Source organism: Eleutherodactylus coqui, chromosome 13 (assembly GCF_035609145.1).
Source record: "Eleutherodactylus coqui strain aEleCoq1 chromosome 13, aEleCoq1.hap1, whole genome shotgun sequence".
Classification (NCBI taxonomy): domain Eukaryota; kingdom Metazoa; phylum Chordata; class Amphibia; order Anura; family Eleutherodactylidae; genus Eleutherodactylus; species Eleutherodactylus coqui.
In genome coordinates this window covers 73,844,601-73,870,515 of record NC_089849.1, presented here as the reverse complement: position 1 = coordinate 73,870,515, position 25,915 = coordinate 73,844,601, and the positions used below count along the sequence as shown (strand labels likewise).

The 25,915-nt window shown below is 46.8% G+C and overlaps 2 protein-coding genes across 2 annotated transcripts in view; one reads left to right on the top strand and one right to left on the bottom strand.

Moving 5' to 3' along the window:
* The window catches only part of LOC136587938 (lysosomal alpha-glucosidase-like), a 98,936-nt gene that overhangs the window by 71,011 nt on the left and 2,010 nt on the right, over window positions 1–25,915 (bottom strand). The gene's annotated exons all lie outside the window — the stretch shown is intronic.
* Window positions 25,079–25,915, top strand: part of CARD14 (caspase recruitment domain family member 14) — a 91,923-nt gene continuing 91,086 nt past the window's right edge. Inside the window, exon 1 of the mRNA XM_066586777.1 lies at window positions 25,079–25,096. The gene's annotated coding sequence lies outside the window, so the exon portion shown is untranslated. The remainder of the gene's footprint in view (window positions 25,097–25,915) is intronic.

Sequence of the window (25,915 nt, the reverse complement as noted above, 5' to 3'; positions counted from 1 at the left end):
GTCCTGAGTGTAAGAAGGTGTGAGCTATGGGGGGTTTTGTATTGTCTCTGTAGTAGTGAATGGTGTGAACAGACTGTGCAGGTTAATAAGGAACAAAGAAAGTAGTATAACTTGTTAAAAGAAAGTAAAAAGAAAAGTTGATGTAAGCTATTTTAGCTGAAGGTTATAGTAGTGATTCTAATTAAAAACAGTAGAGTGTCCATGCGGTCAGAGAGTTTCCATTGTGCAACATGTGGCTGAAGAGGTCTCCCTTTGTTATGTGGGGGGAGGGGTGCACATGGAATGCTTGCATTTGCCATGTTGGCATACATCAGCTCAAGGGAATTTGGGCTTGGAGTAAAGATGTGGGCTAGCCAGAGATTCTGCTCCGATTATGGCTTGGCCAAGCAGGCTGTTGAGGTTCCACAATGTGGTGCCAAAAGTACAGATCTGTGCCATGAGGTGCAGGAGTAGAGAATCTCAATTAATTAAGGATTTATCCAATTACGACAAGATGGGCAGGGGTAAAATTGTAAGTGCTTATTAGTGGTAAGCCAGACCTGTGTCGTGAGGTGTGGGAAAAATCAAAGACTCGCAAGCAAATTCAATGAGCTGATGTTTGTAAACACAACTGGACACACAAAAATGGGTGAAGGAAAAAGCAAGTCAATGAGTTAAGAGAAAGGTAGAAGGTTTAACAATGAACGGTGATAATGGTTGCTATCTGGAGTGGTGAATATAAGTATGTGGGTGGAAATGGGCATAAGTTGTATTGTGTTTGTCATTGGATAGCCTATTCTGAACAAAATATGTAAAAACCGCGGTACATAAGAGTTTTCTTATATATATACTTTGTTCAATATGGGAAGTTCTATGTACAGTAAATACAATCCCAGTTTCTACTTCACAGGAGATACTTATCAGTCTGTGTATGAGTGAGTGAAAACCCCAGTGAGTGTGAATTTGTGTGTATAAATGGAAGGGCCCGTATGAGAGTTAGATTGTGTTATATGGTGTGTATACTGTTCGGTGGCTAGAAACTAAATGAGGCAAGAATGAGCAAATGCTGAGCCAGACCACAGGGGGTGGAGCTAGGTGATGTAAGCAGATGGGAGGGAAGAACAATAGGAAGAGGTCTTGCTCCACCCTCAACACAGACCAGCCTAGGAGAGAAGTGTGTCTCCATTTAAGTGGATGTTGGTATAGATATGTAGATTGTGGTAATGCATAGAGGGAAGGTCACTCTTAGACTCCATGTTAAGTCTCTCACTTGAACAAATGTAGGTGACCAAAGGAGGGGCATCTAATTTTATTCCTCAGGGTAGTTGTGTGAGATAATAGTCCAGGATTGCCACAGTGTATATATATATATATATATATATATATATATATAAAAATATATATATATATATATATAGGTTCTTTGAGTATGTGGAGAATTTAAAAATATTGAGTCGTGTTAATTTGAATATTATTGAATTAAGATACTAAAATGAGGTAATTGTGTACTTGAGACATCTGATAAGTACTTTAGTCAAATTAATAACAAAAGTTCTATTTTAGAGTGTATCTCATTTTCAATTAACAACAGTATTTTACGTGAAGATTGTTACATTGAAAAAAAAAAAAGAAGTAAATTTTTGATGCCAGTAATTGAGTTTATCCCAAATGGTATCAGGGATACCAGTCCCTTAGTAAACCAGTAATTAACCATCATTGGTGCAGTTGTTATGGTTGTAGATTGTAATAACAATATTTCCTCTCCTGTTTGCAGTATGTTTTCGTACAGGTACCAGAGATGGTGTGGGGCCCCTTAATATCATGCTTCCTCAAGGGGTCATAAAAATACTGCATAGAGTGCAAACTAAACATCTTTCAGCTTCCAGACTAACTATGTATGAGACTGCCCTGCTAGCACCCTCACATATCGCAATCAAGAGGGGTATAGTTCCAAATGTCGTTTCATGTCTTTTACTGAATTTAGAAGGTTGAGAGGAAGGGGCAGCAGGCGCAGACCATGACATTAAATAGCAAGCACATGATTGTATGATTGTAGAAACACAAATGAAAAGAGAAACTAGGGGTCCTAACAATAATGTTGTAACTGCCATGATTAATGTAAATCTTGAGTTTTACCCATAGATGGTTCCAAATATCGACGAAATGGACAAGTAAAACAGGCTATGCAATGGTGGCCAACAGAAAGAGGTAATTGTACAAAAACCACTCTTTTCCTCCTGAGACACTCAGTTACTCAGGAAATAGAGGTGATGGCGCTCACTGAAAAATTTAAGCTGGCTGCAGGTAAGACTGTTTGTGTCTGCACCGACTTAAGGTACACATTGGGAATTGTACACGATTTCACATCTTATATGGCACAGTGGAAGTTTCATGGGGTCCTTGAGTAAGCCAATCCAGAACGCAGAAGCTGTGTCTTTTGTTCTACAAGGTTTTAGCTCTTTCCGCACAGGTGACTTATCATCAGAGTCCAGGCTTATGCCAAAGAGACAACTACTGAGGCTGGAAGGAACCAGAGAGCAGGCACCGCAGCAGCCTGACTTCCATTGAATGAGGTAACGGCTGGTAACCTGCTTGCACCTGAAACAGGTGTAGATATTTCTCTGTTGCTTGAATTACAGGAACAGGCCTCAAAAGAAGAAAAAGGAGGAGTGGAAAAGCGAGCGGAATGCTACTGGGGTCTGGCAGAAAGGTAAATGCCTGTGCCTCCCCTGCACGCTGTACTCCATGATGTCACACCTGATCCCTGAGCTAACCCATTCATCCAAGGAGGTAATATGTGGTATGGTGTCTTCTGCTTGGCTTACCCCAAGGTTCAACACTGCTGCAATAGGGTTTGTACAGGGATGCATAATATGTGCCCGTTATAATCCAGGCCAATTGGTCAAGGTACCTTCTCGGTGCGAGCCAGACTATCTGTATCAGTGACTGCAGAATGAGAGCATACAGCTACCAAAGGTAGGTGTTTGGAGTTGTTGGTTTGCATAGACCTCTTTTCATGTTATTTGGAGGCGTGGCTTGATAAACTAAAAAAAATAAATAAATAAAATAAAAATAATTTTTAACACGCCAAAAATATGACCTAAGAATATGTTTTATGAAAGTAATTTAGATACACCAGAAGTAATAATAAATAATAAAGGTAAACATTTTAATAGTCATCTACTCGGTTAGAACCACGCCTAAATATAAGACTAAGTTGAGTCCCTATGAAGGTTTTGTTTGGTAATGCTGCTGTAATAGGCCTATGCTTATTCCAGGCCAAAAAGGAGGGCCTTACCTCCCATGTGAGTGCCTTACATCAGGAGTTATATCATCTGTCACTCATAAATGTGTATTCTCCGTGTTTCCAGATCAAAATGCAAAGAATCCTTTCAAGTGCTGTTAACCACTACGATCACAGTGAAACCTCAAGAAAAGCTAATTTGGGTTCATGTCAGACATTGAATAAAGATAATCAAGGAAGGAGACAAATGTGGCCCATAATCCTTTGTTATATGTAGGACCCTTGCGGTCATTGGGCTGTCATTTCTCTTCTTCCTCATAAGGGTAACAGAAGACGTACATCCTATGAAGAGGGTTATACTGTTTCATATGTAATGTGTAGAGGCGTAACTTGAAGCTCCCGGGCCCCGATGAAAAACTTGGAACTGGACCCTGAACTATAATGCTTTACTCATAGTACTGGGTTCCCTATATGAAGAAGAGAGGCCTTATGGGCCCCTAAAAGGCTCCTGAGCCCTGGTGCAACTGCATCCTCTATAGTTACGCCCCTGGTAATGTGTCAAAGATCAGAAAAATGTCAACAGATGCAATAAGGTAGCAGTAAGTGTACCAATGTTTCAGCCATATTGTGTAATCAGACCAATGTTAACATGTAACAAACAATATAACCTGAGATCACACTTGGAAAGCCAGTTACATTCAACATGTTGTATGTCATCTAAACTATGAACAAGGTGGCTTATGCAGAAAACGTGAAATAAAGATCAATCTTTCAGGAGCCATCTACCTAGAATACCGTTGGGAAACTGTAACGTGTTGTGAGGTATTTTCCTTATCCTGGATATCACCCAGCAGTAGGAAGGGATAAGGCAGGAGGCATTTCCCATGGCGGAGGTGACAGCTAGGGTCCCCTGTAGGCGGTAGGGAAAGGCCCGAGAACACAAATAGGAAGGAAAAACCATCCAGGAGAATGAAAATACGCACAACAAAGGAGGGAATTGTGGGAGATATCCTATATGTATTTTCTGTATTTTTGTCAACTGTGAAGATGCTATGTTGTGTTTCCGGTCTGAACCTCTGGGGGAAGGGAACATCGCCACCCCACCCCCACCTCCACAAGAATTTAAGGAGCAGTGCCTATTGTCCCAATACTGGTCAAACCGGTTCTAACTGGCCAAAGCCTATCTAGGATTGTCTTTATCTTGGTCAAGCAGAGAGGAGAAACAGGATGTTCTTCTCATGAGACCAAATTCAAGAATGAACTGAGCGTGCTCACTGAAGTCCCTCCCAGATGGATGACATCACAAGCTACCTCACAAATACCTCCCTCTGAGAACAACCAATCGGCTCGCTAAATACTGTAACTGTATTCCTAAATTACTTCACTTCCTGTGTTGAAACTTATTTAAGTTTTACGCACGCTTAATAAAGAGAGAGACTCTTTTGGGAACACATGATGTAGGCTTGTGATCTTTGAAAGGCTCTCCAGGCCTGTACATATTATTTAATTTGGAACGCACAGTATATCGAATAGCGAATTTTGCGCTAACAAATTCTCTGGTCTGTAAAAACATATCCGTGCATAGATCTTTGTTACACTATTCCTAAAGGCCCATTTAAGGCCTATTTACATGCAAAGACAATGTTTCAAACGATTGAAAGTTTTAGCAGTCATTTTGCATAAAGTGTCCATTAACACTTTATCATCTTCATTTGCGTGTAAAGGGACCCCCGGAAGCTGTTTGAAGAGCCCAGCACGTGGGCCTGGCTCTGCACACAGCTGCACTATTCTTGCACTGGCTGTCGGCAGAATACAATGTACTCTCCCGACTTTCACTGAGAACACAGCGTGCGGCTGAACAATGGATTTTAAGCTCACCTTAGAATCATTGTTCAGACAAAAAGTGAACGATGGCCGCGCTTACATGCAACGATTATCAGTCATATTTGGTCATTTAAATGAACTTTGAGCAATAATCGTTGCATGTAAATGGGCCTTTACACGCAAAGACAATCTTTCAAACGATTGAAAGATTGAACGTTTTAGAGATCTTTTTGCATAAAGTGTTAATGGCCACTGATGGTCATTAACACTTTATCATCTTCATTTGCATGTAGAGGGGCCTCCAGGAGCTGTTTGCAAAGCACAACTTGTGATTAATCACATGCCCAGCTGTGCACACAGCTGCATTGTTCTTGTCGTGGGTGCTGGCAGAATAAAATGTTATCTGCCCACTCCCTGCAGGGATAACAGCCTGCAATCTACTGACAGATAAAGGTGTATGCTTTATCTCCACTAGCTGAACAATATGTTTTAAGTTCACCTTAAAATCATCATTTGAATGAAAAGTGCCCAATAGAGATGAGCGAGTATACTCGCCAAGGCACATTACTCGAGCGAGTAGTGCCTTAGCCGAGTATCTCTCCGCTCGTCTCTAAAGATTCGGGGGCGCCGCGGGTGACAGGTGAGTTGCGGCGGGGAGCGGGGGGAGAGAGGTAGAGAGAGATCTCCCGTCTGTTCCTCCCCGCTCTCCCCCGCCGCTCCCCGCCCCCCGCCGGCCCCCGAATCTTTAGAGACGAGCGGGTAGATACTCGCTCGAGTAATGTGCTTTAGCGAGTATACTCGCTCATCTCTAGTGCCCAATGCCCGCATTTACATGTAACGATTATTCCCCAAATTCAGTTGTTGTAATGAATTTTGAGTGATAATCATTGCGTGTCAATGGGCCTTAAGCCTTAAGTTTTTTAGGCTTATTTTTTTTTTATTTTGGGGGGTTTTTAGGTGCATATTAACTTTTACATGAGGCTGGTAATTGATCGGACTCAAAGTGTGGTTATGAGGCCCAGCCTTTTCTAGTCACACCCCTGACTCGCAATATATTTTCTAATATAAATAATGGTAATAGAGATGAATCACCTGCACTAGACTGTCCATACCCAATAATTATGTCTGCATAACTAAGTAAAGACAATTACTGGGGATGAGATAATTCAACCAAACGACATAATCTCCATATACATTTAAACAATTGAATTTAATGAATAAAATACTTTACTAATTAACAATATAAAGTTGCCAAAACAGTGCAAAGGTTTATCCAATAACAACAGCACCACTTTGGCTTATACTAGATTTTACTGCATTGTGATGACAAGTCTGTGATAGTAAGGGGGTAGCACTGACTGCGCTTTCCCCTTACAGATAGAAGTGGCTTGTTAAGCTGAGACTCCACCTGGAGGAAGAGTGTAGCCTGCCATGTGCCATTAGAACAGGTGCATGCTGGGGAAGGCGTCAGTTAAAATGTGGCATCTCATGTGCCACAGCTCCCTTGGTTTTGCAATAGTACATGATGAACAGGGCTAAGCCCCGCCTACCGATTACATGGTGGGCAGCCATCTAGGGGACATTATAAAAGAGAATTTTGTGCCACAGAGCATAATAGGAGAGGCAGCTGCAGTGTGAGCAGTAGAGAGTAGAGCTGCAGTCTCAGCAGCACCCTCCAGCAGCAAGGACTCTTCAAATGGCGGAGGCCACATAAGGGACCCAGAGAGAGAGATGACTGACAGACCCTGATGACTTAGGGATAAATGAAGAAGCAGTTGGACTACTGGGACGAAGGACCCCACAGCGCGTGGAAGGAAAAGGAGTCTCTCTTCCTGCAACTGCCTGATATTGCAGTGGTAGTGTTGATGACACTGCGCAGTGGAGATCGGAGGACAAAACCAGAGAGGGTTGTGATTGTGGTCATTTTCACCAGGACTGTATTATGTAAATCCCTGGCTAGGGTGGAGGTCATGCACTGAGGACCCTGTTAAGGATAATGCATGGGGTAGAGTATGGCTCCTATAGTTAATGCAAGGCCTTGCAGGGTAATCATTGTGTTAGTGCAATGTTCTATGGTTATGATGCAGTGTGATGCTATGTAATCTGTTTGCTATGCCCTAGAAGAGGATTTAAGGGGGCAGCAAGGCACCTGGTAAGAAGACTGATATGACCCGGGATTGAACCATTATTGCATGATGACCTCTGTAAGGTTACATCTACAATGTGGTAATGCAGTGTCCCATAGGGTGACCCGGACACATGGCATACGCTGAGGAGCTGGGAGGGCAAGATGCTGGCTTGTCATGGCGGCACTTACCATGCTCCCTCTCGGAAGGACACACGCAACCAAGGCCAGAGCAGCGCTAGGCCACTTCCAGACACGCCCCGGCATGGGGATGCCCAATAAACATTAGGACTGGTGAACGTGTTGTCACAGGTGACGCCACTGTTCCGACACCTACCGGCATGAACATCGGCGAGGGAATAAACAAGCCACAGACAGTAATATAGTACCTCAGGTCCCTGGGAACGGTCAGGGCCTGGAATAACTTTACTGGGTGATAACTTCAAACAATACAAGGCAAAAATCAGCAGTATTCCAAGTGCAGGCACAGAGAAAGATATATGCAGACAGATTGGACGATGAGTACCTCCACGCAGTGATCCCAGACTTCAGGATGCCTACTTGTGTGGCAACTCTAGACGCGTACCTCCACCCAGCGGTCCCAGACTTCAGGACGCTTGGGTGTGAACAGTTGAGGAAGAAGAAAGAGTACTTCTGCACTGGGCCTTGAGAAAGTCTTACTAACTGATTTCTCTCTCTTGGGGCTCACTCCATCTCCATCACAAAGACAAGCACTCTGGGAAACCTCTCCTCCTCTTCCATCTTCAACACATGAGGGTTGAAGGTGCCCCCATGTGCCTCTGTACTTTCGCTCTCTCAACTCCAGAAGATGGAAGCCCTTTCCCGCTCTTAAGCACTCACATTTATACTTTCTCTCACACCAAGTGACAGGACAGAATTGGTACTTTTACAGACAGTAACCTCATACTTTGCAGACATTAACCCATCGCACGTTGCAGCTGGGCAATACACAGAACAGAATGACAAGACATTTTGCACAGTGCATCTACATAAGACATACATGTATGACATTATGGAGGGGGCCAGGAAAGCAAGTACTGGGCCACTACAGCAGTATGCTGTGTGTAAGGATACAGTTCCTACGGAGGTTGGGGCCTACGGATGCCACATGTAACAGCTATGCCGCAGTCAAGAGAAGCTGAAAAGTCAAGTGAATGGTCAGGAACCAATAAGAGAAGATGTGAAAAAAATGTATGCGTTCGTACATTACGCTGGGTATCGGCAATGTAAAGCATGCGCAATAGTTTTACTGATTTATTGCATTTAATTCCTTCATTATGTAGCTATCCCAGTATACATAAGTGTTACCTTGGTTAGTTTTTTTTTTTTGCCTGAATCTCCAAGCCTTTTTTGCTCAAATGGTCATGTGATCTCAATTCTGACCAGCTCAGATTTGCTTGGGGTTATGTAATCATTTTCTAGTCAAATTCTCAGTGTGTGTGACACTGTTACATGATACCTACCACAGGAACTGTGCTGAAGGGGACACAGGCATTCCTGTTATAGTTACTGATGATGATCACACAGCTCCTGTCACACAGTTATAATGGAGGAGATCACAGCTCATCCTGCTGACTGTATACTTATGGTTTGTAGCTTATTTAGAAGAATATAGAAAGTAGTTATAATTAAACTGTCCCCCCAGCAGGCAGAATGGTATAGCCTCATCTAATGCTGTGCTGATGCATGATAAGATAGGTGTGGAACTGAAAGTAAAAACTCTCAGCCTCATAATGGTGCCTGATAAGTATCAGACAGGAGACTGCAGTGTAGGGAAGTGGCTGCAATACACAGAAGAGTATTGTGACCAGTGTGTGACAGGCAATCAGGGGAGAAAGGGAGGCATAGAAAAATGTGTCAATTAGAAACAGAAGTAGTGTAAGTAATCTATTTGTACTCTGTGACATACATGTATATCACAGAGGTGTGGGTTGGGCATGATATGGGCTCAAGAGCTGAGCCTGCTGCATACCCATCAGTCCTCGGTTGTTTGAAACAGGTGACACCCACCCACTTTAAACAGTTGCAATACGAGCTAGCTCCAATCACAGCTGTTTACAAGTTTATTAGTCACTAGGAATGAATGAAACCCACAGAGCCTTGTCTAAATGCCATTTTATCAACCTTGTTCATGTGTGCGCCACTCACCTCACCTCCTAGGTGTCTCCTCACACACCTTCTAGGTGCTCTCCTAAAGGAGAAATGATATCCATGCCAACCCACGTCACAGACCTCTGACTAGCCAAGCCAGGAACCTACTGCACACTAATGAGGGTCAGAAACCCCAAAACAGCTGTCTGTGCATGGATTCTGGCTTGGTTTTCAATTCCCAATCATTGTTATAAAGACTTGTTTAAAGAGCCGTACATTGATTTGCAGGAATGCTACCATCCAATAGGTGGAGCTGCAGAGGTATTGTTTCATCTTACTTATTTGCATATTTCTCAGAGGAGCACGTATGGCTTTATAAGTCTCCTCACTCACCTTCTAGGTACTCTCCTTAAGGAGAGAGGATTCCCTTCCCAATCCACATATATAGGCCTCTCACTAGCCAAGCCAGGATCCTACTGCACACGGATGAGGGAAAAACACCCCGAAACAGCTGTCTGTGTATGGATTTTGGCTTGGTTTCCAATGCCCAATCATTGTTCTAAAGACCTGTATAAAGGGTCGGACATTGATGTGCAAGAATGCTGCCATCCAATAGGTGGCGCTGCAGATGTATCGTTCTATCTCCCTTATTCACTCCATATTAACGTAAATGCTTTTTAACAGACTGCTTGTGAATAACTGAAAATGTTACACTGCGCCACAGGATACACCCTAGTATCACCGTGTATACACACCACACTTATGTGCTTACCCGGTATGAAGCCTTCTGCTATCAGGCTAGCATGAACCAAGGTGACCAGGCTACCCGAGTCTAGTAGGGCCCCCACAGAATGGTGGTTTACACTTATCCAACACCGTTGCGGCTCAGTCTCTAATCTCTGGGAGGCACCGCAACTAGGCCTTGCGAACAAGGACCGGCGCCAAGCACCGTCACACTCCATAGGCTCCTCTTTCGCAGAAATCCCTTTCACGGTCTCTCTGGGCCGGGCCGTAGTCGGAGCTCTGTCTTCCTTCAAGGCTGGGTGCTTCCGGAGGACATCCGCCAGCCAGTCCACAAGCGCCAACAGCTCCTCCACAGCTGGGTTCGGCGCTTGCATCGCCATTGCAGTCTTATCCAGGATATTCCCCAGTTGTCTTACAGTTGCCCTCAGCAGCCGGGATTGCTGCCCGCATCCGAAACACCAAATGTGATAAAGTGTCCTCCAGGGGAGGGGCGGCAACAACACACTGGGCTCCAGGAGTGTATGAAACTCACTTTAGTTTTACTCCGTCAGGCACACTCCAGACAAAACGAAACAGAACAGTCCATATAACGTAAAAGGTGCACCCTGCAAGGTGCTCAGAGGCTTCCTCCTCAGGCTGTCAGGCGGAACAGCAACACAAAACGTCTGTGCGATACAATCCATGCAATTCTGCACCACTCAGGGTGCTCAGGTCCACACAGTAAGGTGCTATTCCCACCTCAGGCTGTCAGACACTGACTCCCTGGAGCTGCAGTCTTTTTATGCTCCAGTGACGGGGTCAGTGCCGACAGCTGAGCTTCCTTAGGACTAGAGTGAAGTTGTAGACTGTACCGCCACCCTGTCGAACTAAAAGCCTGGTGGGGAGATATACTCCATCCACAACTGCACCTCTCTCAGGAGCCAGTTGGAGATGCTGTCGGTGCAGCACCCCGATAGCACATTTTTACAATTCAAGGAACTGGCCATTGCTATTCTGGGTACGGAGCCCCAGACCGCTAAGGCTGAGGAGCCTAAGATGGGAATGAATGTATTGCGTGATGAGAGCTTGTTGCGCCCCCGCAAGAGTGACCTGTACAGACAAGTGGAACAATATAGCAGTGATATGTCTGCCCCACTGTTAGAAATGCAGAAGCAGATGACGAAGCTAACCCGCAGGGTTGCCACGCTGTGCCAGAAAGTCAGCAAGCTAGAAAGCCCATGTCCAATGCTCCAGCCATTAATGCCCAGCGCCGATAACCACCGGGACTGTATCGGCCAGCCGGAGGTTATCCACACAACATGATCTCGCAGTCATTTTGTGAGCACTGCCGCCAAAACAGACATGATATTCGAACATGCTACCGTTTAAACGGGCAACCCCTTGGCAGAAAAACCGTACCACAGGAGGACAGACAATAGGTCCACAGGTTGCAAAGGGCATTTCTAAATATGTAGTGATGGTATATGTGAACGGTAATCCCCTGCCTGCACTCAATGATACCGGGTCACAAATTACCACTATCTGCAAGCGTGACTTTAAAAAATACTGCTCTCTGGAAGTTCTCAGTTGTCCGCCTAAACAATTAATCAATGTTGTGGCGAGCAATGGTCTACCCATACCAACAGTGGGGTACTGGGAACCGACAATTATAGCTGGGAAGGCGGAGCTACACCAGCAAAGGATACTGGTGGTATATGTGCCCGACAAGAATGCACCAATCATCACACTGGGCATGAATATATTAAAGAACTGTTATGCAGAAATTTGGAAGAACTGCAGAGTAATGTGCCCACAGCGTCCCAGGTGCAGCGAGCTGTATTAATGACCACTATAAAAGCCTTGTCAGCTCAGCAGCGGTTTGCCAATCCGCAGGGTCATGTGGGAAGAGCCCGCATGAAGGACACCAGACAGGTTATAGTCCCACCGGAGTCTAAATTTTGTCTTCTGGTGCCAGACACGTCCAGGCTTACATGGCCATGCTTATGAGGCAATAGTAGAGCCCATCCCTAGAGATGGTCACCCATATTTACTGGCTGCCCGGAGCCTGACTACTGGACTAATGGGAAGGTGCTTCTCCGCCTCATTAATATCCCCGCACAGCTGAACAAATATACTGCTGTGGCGCAAGTGTCCCTGCTGGAGCCACTGATGTGTTTGAGAGTGAGACTGACAGTGTGTTGCATGGGGCACAGTCCGCACAGGTGGGTTCCACTCAGGCTCCCCCCTGGCTCTCTGTGCAACATATTGGGGATACTCAGACATCCCCTGATCAGGTGCAGGGAATAAAAAATGTGGTCTTTAGAAAAAAAGATGCTTTCAGCAGACATAGCCTTGATTTCGGCCAGGTCAAGGACCTTTGCCACTCTATCCCCACCAACGGCCACGTGGCTATTAGGGAGAGATAAGGCCTATTCCGCCTTCCTCATATCAACAAGTCAAGAATATGATCCAAGAAATGAAGGATCCTAATGTTATTCAGGAGAGCCATAGTCCCCGGGCTGCTCCCATAGTACGTGTCAAGAAAAAAAATGGAGGCATCCGCTTCTGTGTAGACTATAGGAAGCTTAACAATGTGACACACAAAGATGCCTATCCTCTCCCCTGTAATGAAGAGTCTCTGATGGCCTTGGGATCTGCTGCGTATTTTTCCACTCTGGATCTGACCAGTGGATACTGTCAGGTACCCATGAGTGAGGCGGATAGAGAAAAAACTGCCTTCACCATCTCTATGGGGCTATTTGAGTTCAACTGCAAGCCCTTCAGCCTCTGTAACGCCCCCAGCACTTTCCAAAGACTCATGAAAAAGGTGTTAGGTCACAAAAATTTTGAATCTGTCCTGTTATATTTAGATGACGTAATCATTTATTCCAAAACCTATGAGGAACATATTCAGAAGACAAAACATATACAAATTAAAAGAAAAGATTAAATAATAATAAAAAAATCGGACCTTTGATTGAGACCAGTGGTAACACATGGTAACACCTGTCCTGTTTCACCTGTCTGGATGCCATCCCTGGATCCAGAAGGTGCCGTCTGTAGGAGAGACACTCTGTCTCCCCTTCTGCTCATGCCATAGAGCTCGATCCTGATGTCAGCTAGCCTCCCTTTGGCTGACAGTCAGGTTTAATCTTACTGGTGCAAAGCCCAAGGGTGGGAAGCAAAGATACAGGTCCCTATGCAGGAGTGCGGGAGAGAGAGAAGTTATAAAAGGAAGTGACGCCGAGCAGTTAATCAGACTCAGCCAGGTGTGAGCAAGGAGAAGGTTGCAGTTCAGCGAGTTAACGTTTCCCAAGGTTGAGTGTGGTGTCCAACCCACTCCCTTGGCATCCCACAGCAGAGACAACAGAAGATCATTTCGGAGGTCCATTTTCATCTAATAGTGAGTTATAGTTTCCCGGTGAAGTACAAGCCAGGATTAGCCATACAGCTATCTGTCCCTCTGCTTCCTAAAATCCTACAAGCAAACCTAATCAAATTGTTTTATCTGAGCTCAATAGTGGAGAAATTGTCTAATAAATCAATCTTCAGAACAACGAGAGAGAGTGTTAAATTTAGAATATCATCAATTTATCATTACTGTATTTTGCTTGTTATTACTGCATTTTTGAATACCAGCTATCAATACGTTTTAAAAGGATTGTAAAATTTACCCATTGCTGCAAATATCAAAGTTAGTAAATCCGCTCACTCTCAGATTACTAAACTAAGCTAGACTCGTCTCTGTTATTTCTGCGTGATCATCCGGAGTGTCCAAACTAGAGTATGGCGTCACCGTGAGAAAGTCTAGGTCTCCGGCCATACATACAGTAAGTTATTGGGGTGTTACATAAGCATCCAAAATGTGTCCCTATTGAGAAGCTTGTGATGATATTCTCCGCCTCAGAATGGCCGTGTGAGCCATTCGTTTCCAAGAACCAGCAATGAAGAAAAACCCTGATGGTGTACTAAAGCAAAATGCTGAGAAACAGCAGAAATATTTTTAGTTGCAGCATTAGCAATATCAGATATATGTTATCTTATCTACACTCTAAGTCCTCATTCACACAAGCATGTGTTTTGCGCTCAAATAATGCATGCTTCTAAAAAAAACAATGGGTTCTTTTTGAAGCACTGTCACGGTGTTCAGTAATAATGGGACTCCCTATGGGGATGAAAGAATCCCCTGCCACAGCTGTGACAGAGGAGCGCGATGCTATCCCATTGCTTTCAATTGGGTTGGCACTGCTGCCGCCCCATTGAAGGCAATGGGATGAAGGCAACCCCCACAGGGATTTTCAGGGAAAGGCTTGAAATATAAGCCATACCCCAAAAATAACCCCTAGCTGCTGAAAATAAAAAAAAATCTTAACTTACCTAGCAGCGCTGTCGAGGCTCCGGTGCGTCTTCTCTCCAACTCCCTAGCACTGTTCTGCATCATTTTCCTCTAGCTGGGGATTTAAAAGTCCCCGCCTCCAGGAAGCGCTGCCTCTGATTGGCTGAGCGCATGGACCAATCACTATGACAGTGCTGTCACATTGTGTAGTGATAAGGGACCTTTTTGGAGTAGCTGCACAAGTGAACAGGCAAAGTATTATGCTCAAACTTTGCCCACTCACAGGTTTTCCACATAAGCGAGGAGCGCATGTTTTAATGCAGATAGGCGTGCGAAAAAGTGTGCTCGCCTAAATGAGGCCTTAGGCTGCCAGTTGTGCAATTGCATGTAGAACAAGTGATCAGACTACATATTGTGTGTTACAATTAATGTACTGGAAAATTTTATACACATTACCAGTACCAGTAATGTACCCACACCTACATGAACCCAGACACAATAACCAAGAACATGAAGAAATAGTGATTCAGACTTACAGTATGTAGGCTTCACCCGTTGCAGACTTAAAGGGGTTGTCCGTGTATATAAAAGTTTTTTAAATGACCAGACAGGCTATAAAATAACAAAAGAATTGATACTTACCTTTTTCCTTCTCCCGAAAGCAGCAGAGTGGATCCGAGGAATCTCCGGCTGTCAACGCTGGCTGGAATTCTGGTGACCGCTGCAGACATTAAAAGACCATAACGTCACCTCCCATTCTCCTAGCATCAGCGCTCAACATCCTGTGTGACATGATGCAAGGAGTTCAGAATGGGATGCTTCGGCATCTGATTGGCTGTAGCAGTCACCTGACTTGTGACCAGCACTGACAGCAGGAGATTCACTGGAGCCACTCTGCTGCTTCCAGGAGTAGAGAGGTTAGTATCGATTCTTTTGTTATTTTATAACATGTCTGGCAATTTAAAAATATTTTTCATAATCGAAGAACTCCTTTAACCCCTTAATGACACGACCTATTTTGGCGTTGAGGACCAAGCGATTTTTGGTATTTTTCCATCTCCATTTTTCAAAAGCCATAACTTTTTTATTTTTCCATCGACGCGGCCGTATAAGGGCTTTTTTTTTGCGTGGCGAACTGTAGTTTTTATTGGTACCATTTTTGGTTATACAGACTACATTGTAAAACTTTTATTTATTTATTTATTTTTAAATCGTAGGAAGAGAAAACACATCAATTCTGCCATAGATTTTTTGGGTTTTTTTTAAAAGCGTTAATTATGCAGCATAAATGACACAATACATTTTTTCTGCGGGTTGGTACGGTTACAACGATACCAAAATTCTTATATTTTTTTTAGGTTTTTCCACAATAAAAACCCTTTTTTTGGAAATTATAATTTTTTTCTAAACTCACTGCATTCAAAGTGCTATAACTTTTTTATTTTTCCATGTACGGAGCTCTGTGAGGGCTTATTTTTTGCGAGACGAACTGTAGGTTTTATTGGTACCATTTTGGGGTACATACGGTTTTTTTAATCACTTTTATTGCGTTTTTTTGGGAGGCAAAATGCTAAAAATTAGCATTTTGCCTCCGTTTTTTAGCCTTTTTTTACGCTTTTTTTCCGTGTAGGATAAAAAGCATGTTCAATGTAGTGTACGCATTGTTACGGACGCGTCGATACCAAATATGTGGGATTTTTAATTTTTTTACATTTTTTTATGCTAATATGAGGAAAAGCATAAAAAAGGGTTTTTTTTAACATTTTTAATTTTTGTACTTTCTTTTTTTTACACCACTTGTGTCCCTCTGAGGGACTTTTACTGCAGGACTTCAGATCGCTGCGATAACGCATGACAGGACTTCTCTCCTGCCATGCTTTATCGCTTACTATAGCGATCTAAGCTATGGCAATACAGGACGCTGGTATCATCCCGAGAGCCCGGCTGGGCTTAGATCGCGGCAGGGAAGGGGTTAACAGCGGGGGGGCACATCTACTAGTGACAGCCGGCTCCCGCTACGGGATAGCGCGAGATCTGCTATGATCTCGCGCTATCCCAATGACGTAAGGGTACGTCATTTTGTGGGAAGTACCCGCCTCCCATGATGTACCCTTACGTCATGGGGCGGGAATGGGTTAAGCCTCATGCCCATGGGTGGATCTGTGGAAGTACACAGCAGAATCCGACCTTGCCCGTGGCCGGCGACCGCACTACCTGCCTGGGTCTTCTTCTTTCTATACTGCAGATGTGTGCAGAAGTGCCGGCCAGCGTCCCCATGGGCGGCTTGATTTGCAGATCTTCCGCGCGGGAGCCCCTGTGCATTCTGCAAATCAAATCCACCCGTGGACATTGGGCCTTAGAATGCAGACAAGACGGCATATGACCAACATTGCCTGGCTCGGACTGGCCCACCGGGGAGCCAGTGAATCCCCAAATGGGTGCCCAAATCAACATATGGGACTCTCTGTTTTCAAGAACCCCAGACGCTGAGCTGCCAATCAAGTCCAGTCCCCAGTGTGGTGCACGCTCTGTATCTGTAGCGTGAGATTGTGTCCACACAACAGGATGCATCTCGTCTCTTCGTGGGCTCCACAACCTTGTTGCTTTTCATACCGCCTGCTCCTGGTTCCCGATTGGTCCCTCCTTGTATCTTGATTGTACTTCCTTTAAAAGTCTGGCCCCGCCACTCCCTCATTGCATGATTACGTTATTCGCCTCATCCGTCTGTACTTCCAACTGAGACTTCCTGTTGCTGACTCCAGACCTGCAGCTATTACACCTGGGGTTCCAACCCAGTGTCTGAAACTGCTACAAAATAGAAGCACCAAACACGGAGTCCAGGAATTTTGTGCCTCCTACCAGGAAAAGGTTGCTTGTATGCAACGAAAGATTGAGAGATTACAGAGGCAACTCCGCATCCACTGCCAGCAAAATTTGCAGGAGATTGTCGCCAATATCGAGGTTTCCTAAATCAATGCCGAATCCAATTTCACACGCAGCCCACCTTGTTCACCATGTCATACACAAACCCCTTTCCACCGCTGAAAAAGAAAGGCGCCGTGCTGATAAACTGTGCCTTTATTGTGGAAGCTCAGGACATTATGCTTTAAACTGTCCAAACAAGTTCCAAAGGACTCTTGCCCTAGCCAACTTCGAGATCATCACCAGTCCAGCCTTTTTGCATTTTATCTGCATAGTGCTGCTCTCAACCAGGAACTGTACATAGAACTGAAAGACTGACCCATTTCATTCTTTACCACTATTCTTATAAATAAATCCTGAAATATTTTAGTTTTTATACTCAACAAGTAGAGCACCTACATAGAGGGGTATGTATATATCCCTATTCCACACCACCTCTACTCGAGCCAACCTAAACAACCAATCACCGTGAATCAGCAAACCCAAATAACCAATCACCGTGCATCAGCCAACCCAAATAACTAATCACCGTGAATGAGTTAATCCAAACAACCAATCAGGTTGCGAATGGTGTGGAGGTGGCGTGGAATTTAGTTATACACAAGAGGTATTACGTCATGAATCAAGAGGATGTTACCAAACAGACCTATGCATCGGTAGTTCAAGACGGTGTGAAGACCCTTCCTCAGCTCCACCATTTGGTCCTCTCAATAGGGATTTTAATGGGTAATCAGAAGGCGCAGTGCTCAGTGATGTTGGATTCAGGAGCGGGAGGAAATGTCATGGATTTAAAATTCTCTCTCAACAAAAACATTGCCACTATTCTTATCAAAAAACTCCTGAAATTCCTGGATAGTGCTGCTCTCAACCAGGGGCTGTACATAGAGCTGAAAAACTGCCACATTTTATTCTTTGCCCCTATTCTTATAAAAAAAATTCCAGAAATATTTCAGTTCACATTCTACAAGTAGAGCACCTCTGTAGAGGGGTATTACGTTGCCCCAGGTTGCTGGACTTGGTGGCACAAAGTGCAGAGTGATCTCACGCAATACGATTGGGATATAGAATCCGCTGAGATGCTTTGGGTGTGGTAGAAGGTGCCATATTAGGAGTGCTTGTGTTCTCTGAGTTGTTCCGCCTGTGCAGAAAGAAACGAGCAGCGACTGTTGATGACTACCAAGGGAGCAAGGGAGACTCCAGCCAATTCTGGGTGAGTTTGTCACCCAAAGCTGTGAACCAAGCATTATAAATAGAGATGAGCGAACGTACTCGTCCGAGCTTGATATTCGTGCGAATATTAGGGTGTTCGGGATGCTCAGGGCCGTCAGGGCTCTGGGTACGTGTGTGCTGCGTGGAGAACGTAAAAAAAACAGACGCAACCAGCTACGGTTGAGTGCAGCCTTGCGCCAATTTCTTTCCTGCCTGGGAAATACCTGCTCTGCCACAGTTAATAACTCTGCAACAGTAAAGTTCTGAGACACTTTTGCAGGGCCGCAACACAGTGTCAGTTATTAAACTTATTATTCAGTGAATAGACGCAGTGGGCCTATCCTTTTAAACAAAAGGGAAAAAAGTATATTTGCCCTGCCTCTGTCAGTCCTAAGGGCTCTGGGTACGTGTGTGCTGCGTGGAGAACGTTAAAAAATCAGACGCAACCAGCTACGGTTGAGTGCAGCCTTGCGCCAATTTCTTTCCTGCTTGGGAAATCAAATCACTGGTAATACAGCATGCTGAGGGGTAGGGGTAGGCCTAGAGGACGTGGACGCGGGCGAGGACGCGGAGGCCCAAGTCAGGGTGTGGGCACAGGCCGAGCTCCTGATCCAGGTGTGTCGCAGCCGACTGCTGTGCGATTAGGAGAGAGGCACGTTTCTGCCGTCCCCACATTCATCGCCCAATTAATGGGTCCACGCGGGAGACCTTTATTAGAAAATGAGCAGTGTGAGCAGGTCCTGTCCTGGATGGCAGAAAGTGCTTCGAGCAACCTATCGTCTAGCCACAGTTCTGCGCCGTCCACTGCTGCAAATCCGAATCCTCTGTCTGCTGCTCCTCCTTCCTCCCAGCCTCCTCACTCCACTACAATGACACATGCTCAGGAGCGGGAAGACTCCCAGGAACTGTTCTCGGGCCCCTGCTCAGATTGGGCAGCAGTGGTTCCTCTCCCACCAGAGGAGTTTATCGTCACTGATGCCCAACCATTGGAAAGTTCCCGGGGTCCGGGGGATGAGGCTGGGGACTTCCGCCAACTGTCTCAAGACCTTTCAGTGGGTGAGGAGGACGATGACGATGAGACACAGTTGTCTTGCAGTGAGGTAGTAGTAAGGGCAGTAAGTCCGAGGGAGGAGCGCACAGAGGATTCGGAGGAAGAGCAGCAGGACGATGAGGTGACTGACCCCACCTGGTGTGCAACGCCTACACAGGACAGGTCTTCAGAGGGGGAGGCACGGGCAGCAGCAGGGCAGGTTGCAAGAGGCAGTGCGGTGGCCAGGGGTAGAGGCAGGGCCAGACCGAATAATCCACCAACTGTTTCCCAAAGCGCACCCTCGCGCCATGCCACCCTGCAGAGGCCGAGGTGCTCTAAGGTCTGGCAGTTTTTCACCGAGACGCCTGACGACCGACGAACAGTGGTGTGCAACCTTTGTCGCGCCAAGATCAGCCGGGGAGCCACCACCACCAGCCTTACCACCACCAGCATGCGCAGACATATGATGGCCAAGCACCCAACAAGGTGGGATGAAGGCCGTTCACCGCCTCCAGTTTGCACCGCTGCCTCTCCCCCTGTGCCCCAACCTGCCACTGAGATCCAACCCCCCTCTCAGGACACAGGCACTACCGTCTCATGGCCTGCACCCACACCCTCACCTCCGCTGTCCTCGGCCCCATCCAGCAATGTCTCGCACCGCACAGTCCAGCCGTCGCTAGCGCAAGTGTTGGAGCGCAAGCGCAAGTACGCCGCCACGCACCCGCACGCTCAATCGTTAACCGTCCACATAGCCAAATTTATCAGCCTTGAGATGCTGCCGTATAGGGTTGTGGAAACGGAGGCTTTCAAAGCTATGATGGCGGCGGCGGCCCCGCGCTACTCAGTTCCCAGTCGCCACTACTTTTCCCGATGTGCCGTCCCAGCCCTGCACGACCACGTCTCCCGCAACATTGTACGCGCCCTCACCAATGCGGTTAGTGGCAAGGTCCACTTAACTACGGACACGTGGACAAGCACAGGCGGGCAGGGCCACTACATCTCCCTGACGGCACATTGGGTGAATTTAGTGGAGGCTGGGACAGAGTCAGAGCCTGGGACCGCTCACGTCCTACCCACCCCCAGAATTGCGGGCCCCAGCTCGGTGGTGGTATGTTCGGCGGTGTATGCTTCTTCCACTAAAGCACCCTCCTCTTCCTCCTCCTCCTCCTCAACCTCTGTCTCGCAATCTAGATGTGTCAGCAGCAGCAGGACGTCGCCAGTAGTCGGTGTCGCGCGGCGTGGCAGCACAGCGGTGGGCAAGCGTCAGCAGGCCGTGCTGAAACTACTCAGCTTAGCAGATAGGAGGCACACGGCCCACGAACTGCTGTAGGGTCTGACAGAGCAGACCGACCGTTGGCTTGCGCCGCTGAGCCTCCAACCGGGCATGGTCGTGTGTGACAACCGCCGTAACCTGGTGGCGGCTCTGCAGCTCGGCAGCCTCACGCACGTGCCATGCCTGGCCCACGTCTTTAATTTGGTGGTTCAGCGCTTTTTGAAAAGCTACCCACGCTTGTCAGACCTGCTCGTAAAGGTGCGCCGGCTCTGCGCACATTTCCGCAAGTCCCACACGGACGCTGCCACCCTGCGCACCCTGCAACATCGGTTTAATCTGCCAGTGCACCGACTGCTGTGCGACGTGCCCACACGGTGGAACTCTACGCTCCACATGTTGGCTAGGCTCTATGAGCAGCGTAGAGCTATAGTGGAATACCAACTCCAACATGGGCGGCGCAGTGGGAGTCAGCCTCCTCAATTCTTTTCAGAAGAGTGGGCCTGGTTGGCAGACATCTGCCAGGTCCTTCGAAACTTTGAGCAGTCTACCCAGGTGGTGAGCGGCGATGCTGCAATCATTAGCGTCACAATTCCTCTGCTATGCATCTTGAGAAGTTCCCTGCAAAGCATAAAGGCAGCCGCTTTGCGCTCGGAAACAGAGGCGGGGGAAGACAGTATGTCGCTGGATAGTCAGAGCACCCTCCTGTCTATATCTCAGCGCGTTCAGGAGGAGGAGGAGGAGCATGAGGAGGATGAGGAGGAGGGGGAAGAGACAGCTTGGCCTACTGCTGACGGTACCCATGCTGCTTGCCTGTCATCATTTCAGCGTGTATGGCCTGAGGAGGAGGAGGAGGAGGAGGAGGAGGATCCTGAAAGTGATCTTCCTAGTGCGGACAGCCATGTGTTGCGTACAGGTACCCTGGCACACATGGCTGACTTCATGTTAGGATGCCTTTCTCGTGACCCTCGCATTACACGCATTCTGGCCACTACGGATTACTGGGTGTACACACTGCTCGACCCACGCTATAAGGAGAACCTTCCCACTCTCATTCCCGAAGAGGAAAGGGGTTCGAGAGTGTTGCTATACCACAGGACCCTGGCGGACAAGCTGATGGTAAAATTCCCATCCGACAGCGGTAGTGGCAGAAGGCGCAGTTCCGAGGGCCAGGTAGCAGGGGAGGTGCATAGATCGAGCAGCATGTACAGCCCAGGCAGTGCAACAGTCTTTAAGGGCCTGGACAGCTTTATGGCTCCCCAGCAAGACTGTGTCACCGCTCCCCAGTCAAGGCTAAGTCGGCGGGAAAACTGTAAAAGGATGGTGAGGGAGTACGTAGCCGATCGTACGACCGTCCTCCGTGACGCCTCTGCCCCCTACAACTACTGGGTGTCGAAGCTGGACACGTGGCCTGAACTAGCGCTGTATGCCCTGGAGGTGCTTGCTTGTCCTGCGGCTAGCGTCTTGTCGGAAAGGGTGTTTAGTGCGGCTGCGGGAATCATCACGGATAAGCGTACCCGCCTGTCAACCGACAGTGCCGACAGGCTAACACTCATCAAGATGAACAAAGCCTCGATTTCCCCAGACTTCTCTTCTCCACTAGCGGACAGCAGCGATACCTAAGCAATACGTAGGCTGCACCCGCGGATGGAAGCTACGTTCTCTCTCACCATCCAAAACGGGGACATTTCTGCTTCATCAATCTGTGTCTAATATTCCTCCTCCTCCTCCTGCTCCTCCTCCTGAAACCTCACGTAATCACGCTGAACGGGCAATTTTTCTTTGGGCCACAAGGCTCACTCATCTAATTTTTCGAAACAATTTTTATATGTTTCAATGCTCTTAAAAGCGTTGAAACTTTAACTTGAACCAATTTTTCGTTAAACTGGGCTGCCTCCAGGCCTAGTTACCACTTAAGCCACATTAACCAAAGCGATTAATGGGTTTCACCTGCCATCTTGGTTGGGCATGGCCAATTTTTACTGAGGTACATTAGTACTGTTGGTACACCAATTTTTTGGGGCCCTCACCTACAGTGTAATCATACCAATTTGTATGTTCTTCGCCTGCACTCATGGTACAGAAGTGTGTGTGGGGTTGGCCTACACTTTAGCTACATAAATGTAACTTGGGCCTTGGCTATACTGCAGCTACTGAAATGGAACTAAGACTGCGCTCCCACTATACTGCTGCTTCGGAATTGTTACTGGGGCCTGTCTTGAGTGCTACTATTGCTGACATGGAACGAAGACTGCGCTCCTCCTATAATGCTGCTAGAGATATGTTAGTGGGGCCTGTCCTAATGCTACGGCTGAAATGTTACGAATTATGGGCTCTGCCTATACCGCTGCTAATGGTATGTCTCTGGGGTGTGGAAACAGAGGCTTCCCAAAGACATGATGGCGGCGAGGCCATTTCCCACCAACGCGGTTACTGTTAAGGTGCATATAACCACGGACACGTGGAGAGGACACGTAGTGCCTCAAAAACATCCCCCTCCTCCTCCAACAGGGAAAACATTCTTGGCAAATGCCTTTGCATTGATTCGTCTGGTGGCAGTCCAAGAATTTCACCTTTACCGACACTACAAGAGAGCCCCCCCACCATCCCCCCGCCACGGCCCACTTAATCCTGGCCACATTCCGAAAACCAACAAAATAAAACCGTGCTACTAGGTCCGCAGTCACCACCACATTACCACCAACGCGGTTACTGTTAAGGTACATATTACCAGTCTGACTGGGGCATGCAGACACCTTGACAGAATGAATAGTGTGTGGCACATAGGTTCCCCATTGCTATGCCCACGTGTGCAGCTCCTGATGGCGGTGGCACAGGATTCTATTTCTCATTGCTTCTGTACAGCATTGTGGGCTATCGCCCCACCACTTTTAAAGAGGGTCGCTGCCTAGCCGTGCCAACCCCTCTGCAGTGTGTGCCTGCGGTTCCTCCTCATGGCAGACGCACTTATAAATAGACATGAGGGTGGTGTGGCATGAGGGTAGCTGAAGGTTGCGCAGGGACAGTTTGTTGTGCGCTGTGGACACTGCTTCGTGTGGGGGGGGTTGGGCAGCATGTAACCCAGGAGAAGTGGCAGTGGAGTGTCATGCAGGCAGTGATTGTGCTTTGTTGGAGGTAGTGTGGTGCTTAGCTAAGGTATGCCTTGCTAATGAGGGCTTTTCAGAAGTAAAAGTTGTTGGGGGGGGGGGCCACTCTTGCCGGTATTGTGGCTTAATAGTGGGACCTGTGAACTTGAGATGCAGCCCAACATGTAGCCCCTTGCCTGCCCTATCCGTTGCTGTGTCGTTCCCATCACTTTCCTGAATTGCCCAGATTTTCACACATGAAAACCTTAGCGAGCATCGGCGAAATACAAAAATGCACGGGTCACCCATTGACTTCAATGGGGTTCGTTATTCGAAACGAACCCTCGAGCATCGCGATAATTTCGTCCCGAATAACGAGCACCCGAGCATTTTGGTGCTCGCTCATCTCTAATTATAAACAAGTGCCGTGATGGAAGAAAAAGAGCTATGTCCATGTAGAGACTCTGTACTTCCTGCCTCCAAAACCCAGGACTGGGTAACCGAAAGCCTGTGAACTTTGTTAGTTGAACAGAAGTTCTGTATCAGCACCAGTCTGGTCAGATGTCCTGCAGCGGTAATCCCGGGGGGCATTTTTATACGAAAGAAGACCATGTTCTAAAGTTTACCTGAGTTATAGGAGACAAAAGACTTAGATGGAGCCCCAGATATACAGATAGGAACCCGACTGTGTCTGTGGCTAATTTGTCTGATCCCAAGCATCGCCTTAATGACACACATGGGGGTATTAACCCTTTCCAATCCAATTTGTATCCTGGTTTTCCTAGGGGGCTTACTCTTTTTCTGCCGTTATACAACAGCGCTATATGCTGGCTAAAGCCAGTACTGCATGAGGTGACACGTTGGATAGGCTCCGACAGCAGAGAGGCTGGCAATATACAGTAAGAGAACCCCGACGGACGTCTTCCAACATCGGAGCTGTACAGCCTTAAATCATAATGTCTTCAGAGGTCAGACAGTAGATTGGAAAGGGTTAAACATACAGACTTACACAGAATAGGATTACATTTCTGGTTGTTCCAACTCATTTTCAGCTTTGTCATGTAGACTCAGATAGAATCAGCAGGTTCATGTCATAATAGTCAGATTTCAATTACAGATGACAGCTCTTGTGTACTGCTGGAGGACTAGGAAAGTCACCATAACAACACTATACACAGATAAGGTGCACACCCTGTACTCTGGGGAAGGCGGCTGTACTCCAAATCTTCCTAACAGGTCTGTTAGTCCATTGATACTTTTCCCACCATTAGCCCCCATTCATTGCAGCTACCTTAAAGAGAACCTGTCACCTCTGAACCACACTACACACCAAGATATGGTGCTGTTTGGGGAGGTGACACAGAGCTGGGGATGTACTTTTTAAACTCATCCGCCTTTGTGCTGTCACCCGGTGAAGTCTATGCACGGCTCAAAAATCGGACTCATTTCAGACTGCCGTGCGCCCACAGGACAGGGGATAACTTTATGATGGGTGGAGGCCTCACACATTGCTGCTGTTACGAAAAGCTATAAGTTATTGTTACTTTAAGGGGAGAGCGTGAGGCAGGGCTGGGGGTATCTTCCCACGAGACTAGCGGGAGGAAGGAGATATATAGATGGAAGTAGGCCTATGGCCATGTTTTTGTAGTAATTTGTATGGGAGGAAGAACTGTTGGTACAGCGGCAGATCGTCTGCACCGGTTAGTGGCCTATGGAACTACCAGACAGAGTTACTCAGCAAGAGGGATAACAGAACATCCACCTACAGACCCAGATACTCCGTACGGGAAGACACTAAACATTGCAAGGGACTCATTACTGTGAAGATCGCTCATCTGCTTTACCTCGCACTGCCTGTATTTACTGGTTGTCGCTGGTGGGAGTTTGTTTCCTGCACTTATTAACCTCTTCCTGCAACTAGACGTACCCTTACGTCATGTGGATAGTGTGAGATCAGAAGAGATCTCGCACTATCCAGCAGCAGGAGCCGGCTGTCAATGATAGCCGGCTTCCTGCTGCAACAGCAGGGGTGCATCGAAGCAGCAACCCCCCGGC